Source organism: Malus sylvestris, chromosome 11, assembly GCF_916048215.2.
Source record: "Malus sylvestris chromosome 11, drMalSylv7.2, whole genome shotgun sequence".
In the NCBI taxonomy this organism is placed as follows: Eukaryota; Viridiplantae; Streptophyta; class Magnoliopsida; order Rosales; family Rosaceae; genus Malus; species Malus sylvestris.
Window position 1 is genome coordinate 23004620 of NC_062270.1, and position 12797 is coordinate 23017416.

Genomic DNA, 12797 nt, shown 5'->3' on the forward strand with positions numbered 1-12797 from the left:
TAATAGCTTTTGGAATACTTATTGTATTAAACTATTATATGTTTAATGAACGGCAAAGCTTATTGTTAATCACTATTTATTGTATCATGTGTTTAAGCAATAAGGGTATCCAAGGAATGTATTTGATCTAAGAGATTAGTGATCTAAGTAAGTTAGATTAACGAGACCTTTCTCTTATGTTCATTCCTAAAACGTTCCTAGCCATAGGATTGCCAATTAGGCATTGACAATGCCCTAAGGTTAGTATGTGTTATGTCAACTCAAGCGTGAGTATGACTAGTCTCAAGTCATTTAGTGTTGGACACTAAGACAAACATATAGGTGCTCGAAAAGGTAATCGAGTACACTGAACAACGATCAAAAGAGAGTTCGAACATACATGTCATGTAAGAACTCGTTAGTTGAAATATACAAAGTAATCCTTTGACCTGAAGCATCATAGATGTCTAATGATTAGGTCATTGATCTTTGATCATGTCAAAGGCATTCCATCGAGAGTGTCCACGGCATTGTTAGGGTCAAGCTATCTAGTCATGTAGGCATATGAATGCACAACAAGGGATCTCTAACCTTCCATGGTGGAAGGAGAATACTCTAAGATATGATTCGGGAGTCTTTGGCCAAAACATACGAATATGACTTAGGAAGTATGTTCCAAATCATATTCAATTGAATCATATAGAGAAGTATTACATTGGATAGTAGACATGAAACAAACTATCACTCAAACAATGTGATTAAGAGCATTATATTAGAGAATGACCGTATTGCATTGTAATTGTAACTGGATAGGTTCTCCAACCAATTCTATTTAGCTTGGGTAGCCATGACATGCTCCTTGGTGTCACTCATGGTTTGTGAAAGCCCTGAAGATTAGCAAACACTAAATCTTAATCAAAGGGAGAATTGAAATGAAGTTTCAATTCACAATCGATTGTTAAGAGTAACAATCGCCCACTGCCTCGCTAATTGGAACCTAATGGATCGTACACCGAGTAAGGATGAAAGTGAAGAAATATAAATGAAATGGATAAGCAATTAAATGGTTTAATTGAAAAATGGTCAAGTTTAATAAATTAGTTGATTAATTATACGAAAGGTTCGTATTGGGCTTTTAAGTTAGTTTTGGGCTTCGGGGTCCAAAAGGGTTTGGTCCACTAGGCCCATTATGTTTAAGTTGTATGACAACTAAAACAAATATGGGCAAATAGCCCAATCACTTAAGATGGCGGGCCATAGCAAGGGCAGTGGGAAGTTTTGCTTAATTGCAAGTTTGCCACTCACCTAAGAAAAGAGATATAAAAGCATCTTTATAGCTTTTACCTCATTAGGGTTTTCTTGAGACAAAGATGAGAAACACTTTTTCTCTTTTTCTCTAAAAGAGGCCGGCCACTTAGGGAAGAGATAGCTAGCAATCTTTTCTTTTCTAAGTCATCCATTTCATCTTCACACCTCATCCTTGGTGTGGAGACTTAGAGACACCAAATCTTTGGTGTTTTTTTGGAGATCCTTTCCTCACATCCTAAAGGAGCAAAGGAGCATCAAAAGGTAGAAAATCGCAAGGAAGATCTAAGGAGCTAGGAGGTGACTTGAAGGCCCTCCACTTAGGTGAATTCCTTGTGTAAACAAGGATGAGCTTCAAGGGTAATGAATCTCTAAATCCTTCCTTCTCTTTAATGTTGTTGAAGAGTCTCATGGTTCACCATTCACTAGGCTTTGAAAGTCATAGGTTTTATAACTGTTTTTGAATGCATGCCTACTTTAATATGTTAATAGTTTGCCTATGTGTTCAAATATTCTCACATGTTCTTAGCTAGGACAAATTTTTCCTTCATGGGAAACGTCTCTTCATCTCCCAAAAAGATGTATTTTAAATGATCCAGCAAAGGTTTAAGTTCAAGAATAGGGGCTTGAATTATTGAAGGTAACAACGTATTAGTAAAAACGGGAATTGGAATTGAGTTTGGGGGCTTACCATGATGTTGTGGTAGTGATTCAAAAGTAGCCACAATCTCGGCATGTGCTTCATTAGGTACGGCCAGATTGTGCTTCAATCCAATTCCTTGTGCAGTTGTTGTTTCAAGGGGATCTTCTTCCAACAAATCAAATAATCCTGCGCCAATTCATCAAATACATCAATAGAAAAACAAGAATGGTTATCTTTAGAAAATTTAATAGTTTCAGAAATGTTAAAATCAATAATCTTCCCATCAAATTCCATTGTTAACGTCCCCTTGAACACATCTATCTTGGTGCGTACTGATTTCATGAAGGGCCTCCCAAGTAGGATCAGCAATGGGGTGACATTGGGTGAATCCTCCATCTCTAAAACATAGAAATCTGTTGGGATTATCAAATTAACCACCTACACCAAAACATCTTCCAAAACTCCTTTCGGATATGCATTAGAACGATTGGCTAATTGAATTATGACACCATCGTTTTTAAGCTCTCCTAAGTTCATAGATGCATAAATTGAGTATGGCATGACATTAATTGAAGCTCCTAAGTCTAACATAGCATGTTCAAACTTAGTATTGCCGATAACACAAGGAATTGTAAAACTACCCGGATCTTTGCATTTAGGGGGTAATTTCCTTTGCAAAACAGCAGAAACATTCTCACTTACCTGGACAACCTCTTTGTTTGAAATTCTCCTCCTCGTTGTACAAAGCTCTTTCAAAAACTTAGCATACCTTGGGACTTGCTTTATTGCATCGAGGAGAGGTATATTGACTTGCACTTTCCTAAACGTCTCTAGAATGTCTTTCTCGTTCTCTTCCTTCTTTGATTGCCTAAACCTGCTAGGGAAGGGCGCATTTAGTGGAATAGAACTAGAAAAATTCGAATTAGGACTTACCTTAGTCGAATTGGATGGTTTGGAATTGGAGGATGGCTGCGGCAAGGGTTTCTCCACCCTTGTCGTGGGCTTGGCTTGTTCTTCCTCCTCAATCAGCAACTTTTCATCCTCTTTTTGACTTGTATTGGATGTGTTTGGCTTGATTCCCACTTCTTTTCTGCTTTTCAACATTATGGCTTTAGCGGATTCAAAGTCTCCCTTCGGATTCACAATGGTTGAACCAGGGAATTTTCCTTCTTCACGAAACTGCCCCATAAACTCAGAAATCTACCCTATTTGTTTCTTCACTTCACTCATCTCCTTAGCTTGATTTTGTTGGCCATGTATAAGTGAATTTAGTAATTGAAAAAGTGTATCATTATCTAATTTCGAACCTGAATTTTTTTGGGTAGATTGTGGTGGGACTTGTGGTGGTACATATGGCCTGTGAAACACCCCAGGTGGTGTTTGCCGAAATCCCCCTTGTTGGGCAGGTTGTTGTGGCTCTCTCCATTTGAAATTTGGATGATCTCTCCATCCCGAATTGTAAGTATTAAAGTATGGATCACTCCGTGGCTGATTTGGTCCTTGATATCCCGGCATGCATACTTTCCCATCCACCATTCTCAATCAATTGTGGACATTGATCATTGAGGTGCCTTTGCATAGAACACACGCCACACACACTTGGTGTATTTCCTTGCACTTTGCATCCTTCCATAAACTGTGAAAACATAAAAGTAAGATTAGTTATTTGAGATTGCAAATCAGAAACGGAACTTACCTCATTCAATTGTTACCGTGGGGTGTCTCTTTGCCCAACACCTTCATATTGCTGTGCATTCAACGCTCGGTTGGCAATTAGAACCTTGGCAGCCATCGATGTTTTATTTGTCTTTCAATTGGGAGGAGTCCCTCATAGAAATATTGAAGTAACAGCTCTTTCATTTGATGTTGAGGGCAAGATGCAACTAGACCTTTAAAACGCTCATAATATGCTGGGAATAATTCGTCTTGGTTTTGTTGAATACCACTGATTTTCTTCCTCAAAAGAATAACCCTTGAAGTTGGGAAGAATTTCTCCAAGAACACTGTTTTCATACTCTCCTAAGATGTGACCGTTCCGGGTGCTAGTTCGTATAGCCAATCTTTAGCCCTATCCATCAGAAAGAATGGAAAGGCCTTCATCTTCAGAATACTTCCATCGACATTGATGGGTGTCATGCTTGAGCACACCACTTCAAACTCCTTCAAGTGCTTGTTTGGATCTTCCATGGATAACCCATGGTACATAGGAATATGGTGCAGCAAGCTTGACTTTAATTCGAACTCATCAGTCTTTCCTTGGGCAACCACAGGATATTGAATGCAAAGGGGTACGACATTGTCCAACCCCGAGGCTGAAAATTCTTTTATTGTACGATTATCCACTGCCATGACTTCCTATTCTTCTTACTCTTCAAACTCAGATTCGGCCTCTGAGCTTGAACTAGGTGGATTAGGTTCTGGTTGCTTTCTCTTTCTTCTCAAAGTTCTTTCAAAATCGTCGTCGAACTCCAAGATGTTTACACTAATATGTTGAGAACTACGATTCATAAACTAGTACCTAAAACGAAGAAACAAACACAATCAATAACTAGGTCAAAGGCACAACAAAGAAGAAACAAACACACACAAAAACTCACGGAAAAACTTAAAAAGAAACACAAAGGACACGACACAAACAAGGGATTAGTAAGTTTGCTAATCCCGGGCAACGGCGCAAAAATTTGATGTGAAAATTAAGTTGACACACAAATTAAACCCTATTGATGACAATTGTAGTATTAAGCATGGATCATTCTAGACCGGGGATTAACTAGGGATGTTAATCAATACAAGTAAGACTCAAAAACACTAAACTAGACTCTATAGACTCAAAATTGACTTAAAACACTCAAAACAGCAACAAACAATAAAAAAGACTCAATTCTAGACCTAACAAGTGATTTGGACGAAAATAAGACTTAACTTGACTCAAAAGACTAACAGAAAGCAGGTTTTGACTTAACTAACAAGACTTAATGACTGGGGGATTGTTTTTGACGAATTTTAAAACTTAAAAACAGAAACTTAAGAAGACATGAAATTGATGAAATAGAATGGTGAAAGGCTAGTTAGAGGGTTCCTTCTCCACACATGAAACATAAGCATACGAATCGATTTCCAATTATTCTTTCGACAAACCATGAATGACAATGCCCCAAATTAATTGTATTGAACTAATTAATTTTCAAATTTCCCTAGATTCATTGAATTGAATGGAAAACGCATCACAACCAAATTATTCTTCATCAAGTTCCCTAACTATGGAATACGCATGATACAAACACTTAACAAATATCATTAAGTTCAATGGAAACCATAAGCATTGACGAGGCATTCATAACTATGAAAAGCATGTTACTCTTGCCTAGGATTTACTTCACACAATCGTGACTAGCGACTTTTACTACTCATAAATATAAGTTCATAACGATTAGGTGAAATTCCCTTATACTCTAGCATCAAATTCATGCATGCAAACTAAGTTGGCCACCTTAATCAACATACAAGAACAAGTTCTTAATAAAATAGATAAGTAAACCACATTCACGATTCATGAAACAATAACTGGAGAAAATCAATTCATATAAAACATATGATCATGGCTTTGAATTCACCTTTAACTATAAAGAACTTAGTTCCTCATGTTCGCAATTAAACAAAGATAACTTAAATTAAACATTGAAAGTAAAAGATGGAAAACACCTAAGAACGCTCCAGCACTCCCAAAGACTTGGGCATAGGCACGGCACAAAGGCTCATCTTCTTTCTCCTTGCAATACTCACGGCACAATGAGGGGTGAACGTGTTTGAGGGATGTATGAGTGCAGAAAAATATGGTAAAGAGTGGTGAATGATGTTGTGCGGAAAGGGTGTGTATTTATAAGCTAAAATACATGTCACAATCCCTAAGGATTTAGATAGGTTTCTGAAATTAAAGTGGGACAAGGATTATGTAACCAAAACCCAAGTGGAATGGGTTAAATCAATCAGAAACCAAAGGAAAGAAAGATAGCAAAGGTGCCACAAGTTTAAGAGAAAGGATAAGGCTTCTAGAAAGGATGTTCCAGCACCTATTTCTGATCCTAAATGAACAAGGATACACGACATGGTTTTAGAGAAGGATTACAAGTCCTAATTCACCTAGATAAGGCATATATGCGGTACTTAAGGGATAAGGGTTCTAGAATCTAAAATATATGTTTTAAATGCATAACTATCCCTTAGAAATAGCTGGAATTAAGGCACAAACTGATTTGGATAAGATAAGATTGGATAATGCTAGATTAGGAAAGGATAAGATAAGATAATGTTAGTTTGGATAAGATAAGGTTGGATAAGGTTTTGGATAATGACTCCTTTTGAACTGATTCCTTATCTTCGTTGTCTTAGATTTATTTCTTCACTCTTTTCAGCACATTCCTAGCCTCTTGAACTTCAAATTCGTCCATCCATCTTGCTCCATTCATAAGTTATCCATTTGGTGCCCAAAACTGCCTCAAAATGCTCCAAATTGCACTTTCTTGCCATCTTTGTCATATGGACCTACAAATACACGAAAATAGCTTAAAACACTATAACAAACACAAACTAACTACGAAAATGCAAGAAAACAAGCTAACTAAGTCGCACAAATATGCTCCTATCATAGTTTCCGTATATTATTGCCAAAGTAAAAAGTACAATATATATACAACTAAGTCAACTAAATATCTCTGCAATAATGCCTAGGAGATCGCATCCCTCTTTTAATGGGATTTCATATCAGCTACTTTTAGGAAAACATATTATACAGTATATTACAAGATCTTTCCTTAATAATCCCCCTCAAATTGGAGAGTGAATATCATGAAGTCCCAACTTGTCGCGCAATTTCACAAATTGATCTTTCCCTAAAGCCTTCGTGAATAAATCTACTAATTGGAAACGTGTAGGTACATGTGAAGGACTAATCATTCCACCTTGCAATTTTTCTTGAACAATGTGACAATCAATTTCAATATGTTTCGTACGTTCATGAAAAACAGGATTAGCTGCAATATATTGAGCGGCTTGAATGTCACAAAATAATGGTGTGGGACCTTTTTGGGGAACCTTTAAATCTTGCAATATATAGCACAACCATGTTAACTCTAAACATCTGTTGGCCATAGCTCGATATTTGGCTTTTACAGATGATCGAGAAACATTATCTTGTTTCTTGAATTTCTATGAGATGAGGGAATTTCCAAGAAACACACAGTACCCAGTAACTGACCTTCTTGTGGCACGACAACCGCCCTAATTGGAATCACGAAAGGCCTTTAATTCAAGATTGTTGGAGACAGGAAATAACAAACCTTAATCAGGAGTACCTTTAATGTACTTAAGAATTCATAAAGCTGCATCCCAATCAGGTTTGCGAGGCTCGTGCATGAATTGACTTAATGTCTAGACTGAAAATACTATGTCAGGTCTGGTGATAGTATGATAAATCAATCATCCAACTAGTCTTCTGTACTTGGTGGGATCATCTAACAATGCTCCATCGGTGGGAGTGAGTTTCAAATTTTGTTCTATTGGAAATTTGTCTGGCCGTTCCCTTGTAAGACCAGAATCCTGCAAAACATCTAGTGCATATTTCCTTTGAGACATGAAAATGGCTTTCTTAGAACAAGAAAATTCAATGCCCAAAAAATATTTTAAATCACCAATATCTTTGATGCGGAAGCGTGTGAGAAGGAATGTTTTGAGTCGTTCCATCTTTTTAAGATCATTTCTTGTAAGAAGTATGTCGTCTACATAGATAAGGACTGCAGTGAATGAGGTACCTTGGGCCTTTGTAAAAAGGGAATAATCAGCTTTTGACTATTGATAACTGGCTTTCTGAATGGTGACTGAAAAAATGGAAAACCAATTTCTTGAGGCCTATTTAAGTCCATACAGAGATTTGTTAAGTCGACATACAATGTTCTCCCCATGTCGGCGAAGACCATGAGGAGGTTCTATGAAAACAACCTCATGTAAATCACCATAAAGAAATGCATTATAAACATCTAATTGATGAATGAACCAATGACGGGCACTAGCAACGACCAGAAGGCAACGAAGAATGGTGAGTTTGGCAGTAGGAGAAAAAGTTTCTTGATAATCAATACCCTCAATTTGAGTGTAGCCTTTAGCAATGAGACGAGCCTTGTATCGCTCAATTATGCCATCAAAGTGGTACTTAATTTTATAGACCCATTTGCGACCAATGGGCTTGTTACCAGCAAGCAAGGGAACCATAGTCCATGTATTATTTTGCTGCAAAGCCATTAATTATGCATGCATGGCATTGTGCCATTTAGGATCAAAGACAGCTTGAGCATATAAGGTGGGTTCAGTAAAACCTGTAATGTTAGCTAGAAAGGCACAATAGGCAGAAGAAAGGCATGAATAGGAAAGGAAGTTATAAAGGGGATACCAAGTACCTGAGGAAGGACAAGGCGCCGATAGAGATGGACTGACTTGGTTCGTTGTGTTGTAGTCTTTATGCCATGTTGGTAGGTACCTTGGATGAAGTTAATGACGAGGGAGGGATGGGGGAGAAAGTTAGGTTAACATGGGGTCGAATGGATGGGAGATGTCAGGTGAGACGAAGGCTGGCGTGCCATGAATGGGGGGTGGGGGTTTAATATCCTAAAAAATTTAAAATATATGATTTTGTGGAATTTTTTATTGGAAAGTGAAATGCCCTTATTTGGTTAATGTAATTTTATGAGGACTTATTTTATCCTCGTATATTTTATCATATTTCTTGACATATCTGGATAGATGACGATTCCACGAGTGCATGGGCGAAAGCCGTTTGCGAGTTCAGATTATAACGGTATAGTTCAAATTATAACTATAGTTTTAAATTAATTAAACGCCCACCAGGTGGGAGTGAGAACCAATCAAGAGCTTGGTTTTGGCCCAATCAATTAAAGGGGTTATGCGACCAATCAGATTAGGGGAAGGAAGGCAGGAACCAATCAAGGAGGAAGAAAATGAGGGAAAGGAGAAGAAGAAGAGGGGGAAGAACCGGGTCACCCTTCGACCCGTTTCCTCCATAATGGTTTTCCATCGAATTTTCCATGAATTGGACCAAGCCACCACTCCCAAACATCATCTAGCCCTTCCCTATTCTTTTTCCACCCCAGATTTAGAAGAAAATTGTTGTAAATGGGTTAAGAACCGTCGACAAGTTCGTGCGAGAAATCCCAAATTCCTAAAGCTATTCCCACCAATTACCACCACCATTAAACTCCCTATGAGGCCTTCAACAAAGCCCAAGCCTTGGTTGGGGCGGCGGAACACCAGAGGTGGCGGATCGAGGTCACCTAATTTCTAGGGTTTCGGCGATTTGTGGGCAAATTCAGGTATTTTCAAGCCGAATTAGACCTCGGCCTAGGTATGAAAAATGTTACTCTCCTTGAGTTGTACATTCTTGCAAAATTTAGTAATTTTTGGAAATCGTTGAAATTTTCAGGCGAGTCAGGGCGGCCAACCACCATGCACGGCGGTGCGAGCGGTGGCCCGTGGCCAGTGAACCAACACTACTATTTTATGCATATTTTGATATTCAAAAACCATACTTGATATGCATTTGGTATGATTCACTTGTTTAAACCTAGTTAGTGATTGTTAGTCACTTGAATGATTTTTGGAAATGATTTAGAAATTGAATTTGTGAACTATGAATGATTTGATCCCTTCGTAAGGTACATAGGCAGTCTAACGAGAAGGTTAGATGCAGCCATAATAAAATAACTGGGATTTAATCTTTCCTAGGAAATTGTTTAAGACAAGGAATTTGGTGATTATCTTCCGAAATAAATTTTGGGCCTATCTTAATATTTTCTTCCAAATATAAATTTTCGGGTCGTTACAAGTGGTATCAGAGCAAATGATCCTACTCTACAATATGGAGCGTTATGCCATTTTTTGGATGTGAATTATGATTTACAATGATATTGCATTATTTCATAATTTCTCTTATTAATGTGGCATTAATGAGATATATACATTATTATGAATCTCACACTGGCAGGAGAGTGAATTTATATTTATTCTCATGTTTTGATGATGTGAAATATGATTGCATGGATATTGCCTTAATTCATAAGTTTTATGAATTATGAGGCATTATGTGAAATGCATATGTATTGTGATTGCATTATTTCATAATTTTGTGAATAAGTGGCATTCATGTGATATATATGTATATATGGTGGATCACTCACTTATGTGGTTGTGGTGCAACTTCCATGGTGATTATGGAGTTCTGTTAGTGGGAATTATGATTTGCATTGTGGCTACAACATTTCATAATTTCTATGAATACGTGAGATACATAAATACATATATATATTGTGAATCACTCACGTGTGTGGTTGTGAGTGCAGGTTCATGTGGATTGTAAATGTAGGTCCCTGGATGATTTTGATGACTTAGTGTAGGTTCTTATGGATTGTAAATGTAGGTTCCCTAGATGATTTTGATGACTTAAAAGTGAAAGGGACTATGAGGTTCCCCCTGGGTTTCGATCCCCTAAACCTTCAAAGGGTGTTATATGGTTGGGCAACTCCTGCGGGATAGTCTATGTGGTATGGCCGTTGGAAATAGATACTCCTGGATTGAGAGTTACTAGGAGTGAGGGGCATCATGCGCTACCTTGGGTTTCAATCCCCTAAACTTCTAGAGGCCTACGCGACCAAACTAGTACCATATCCTGTAGGGAGGGTACTTGGTTCTAGGGTGTAGGATTAAATAGACACTCTCATTACCCCTACTTCATGTTGTTGTGGTTAAATTGAAGTGAGGGTAATCGGCTACGAGACCAATCATCAGGTTGAATTATGTTGGCACACGAATTCTGGGAGTGAATCATGGTGACAGCTATGTATAGCCAATAGTGGTAAGTGATTTTACCAATGATTGTGATGTGAAATTCCAATGATTTGGCTAGAATTTTTTATATTTGAATTGCCAATTTAAATGGTTTGGCTTGAAATTCTAATAATTATTTGGCCAATGATGGTAGGCTGCAATTCATGATATTTGTTTTGCCAAGGATAGATATGGCAAAATTTTCTAATGTTTGATATCGCCAGTGATTGTGGTTAGAAATTTTGAGGAAGAATCATGGTAATGGCTACGTATAGCCAATGATGGTAAGTGGTTTTACTAATAATTGTGATTGGAAATTTCAATGATCTTGGGTGGAATTTCTAATATTTGATTTGCCAATTCTAAAAGTTTGGCTTGAAATTGTGATATTTATTTAGCCATTGATGAATTTGGCTTGAAATTTTGATATTTATTTGGCCAACGATGGTTACAGATAGGAATTTATGATAATTGTTTTGCCAATGATGAATATGGCAATGATGGTAAGTAGTTTACCAATGATTGTGATTATGATGCTAGTATTTATCTAACCAATGGTAGATGTGGTAGATAATCTTATTATTTATTTAGGCCCTGAGGATTATGGCTTGATGTTTGGTATTGTTTTTGTCAATGTGTATGATTAAAATTTCCTATATTTGTTCTACAATGAGCGTGGTAGGAAACCTGAGTATGGATGATTACTTCATGGAAGTATTTACTTCTTGGGCTTGAATAAAATTATAGACTGAAGTTATGATTTTATTCACTATCAAAGGAGTCGTGGGACTAATCCTAATTCCTTTACGTAAATCGATGGTACAAATCTCGAGGACGAGATTTATTTTAATGGGGGTCGAATGTAATACCTTGAAATTTTTAAAATATATGATTATGTGGAAATTTTTTTATTGGAAAGTGAAAAATGCCCTTATTTGGTTAATGTAATTTTACGAGGACTTATTTATCCTCATATATTTTATCATATTTCTTGACATATCTGGATAGAGGACGATTCCATGAGCGCATGGGCAAAAGCTGTTTGCGAGTCCGAATTATAATGGTATAGTTACAGACATTTGAAGTTGTTTTACTAAACTATAGTTTTAAATTAAATAAACTCCCACTAGGTAGGATTGAGAACCAATCAAGGGCTTGGTTTTGGCCCAATCAATTAAAGGGCTTATGGGACCAATCAGATTAGGGGAAGGAAGGCAGAAACCAATCAAGAAGGAAGAAAATGAGGGAAATAAGAGAAGAAGAGGAGGGGGAATAACCGGGTCACCCTTCGACCGACACCTTCGACCCGTTTCCTCCATAATTTCCCATGGTTTTCCATCGGATTTTCCATGAATTGGACCAAGCCACCACTCCTAAACATCATATAGCCATTCCCTCTTCCTTTTCCACCCTAGATTTAGAAGAAAATTGTTGTAAATGGGTGGAGAACCGTCGGTGGGTGCGACGGGTTCGTGCAAGAAATCCCAAATTCCTGAAGCTATTCCCATCAATTACCACCACAATTAGACTCCCCATGAGGCCTTCAACAAATCCCAAGCCTTGATTAGGGCGTCAGAGCAACAGAGGTGGCGGATCGAGGTCACCCAATTTCTAGGGTTCCGGCGGTTCGTGGCTAAATTCAGGTATTTTCAGGCCGAATTAGACCTCAACTCAGGGATGAAAAATGTTCCTCTCCTTGAGTTGTACATTCTTACAAAATTTGGTAATTTTTAAAAATAGTTGAAATTTTCCGGTGAGTTGGGGCGGCCGACTGCTACGCATAGAGGTGCGTGGCCAGTGAACCAACGCTACTATTTTATGCGTATTTTGATATTCAGAAACCATATTTGATATGAATTTGGTATGATTCACTTGTTTGAACTTAGTTAGTGATTGTTAGTCACTTGAATGATTTCGGAAATGAGTTAGAAATTGAATTTGTGAACTACGAATGGATTGATCCCTTCGTATGGTACATAGG

The 12797-nt window shown here is 37.6% G+C and overlaps 1 pseudogene; it reads left to right on the forward strand.

Annotated features, from left to right (window-relative positions):
- The window catches only part of LOC126590314 (hydroxyproline O-arabinosyltransferase NOD3-like), a 56358-nt pseudogene that overhangs the window by 21220 nt on the left and 22341 nt on the right, over positions 1-12797 (forward strand).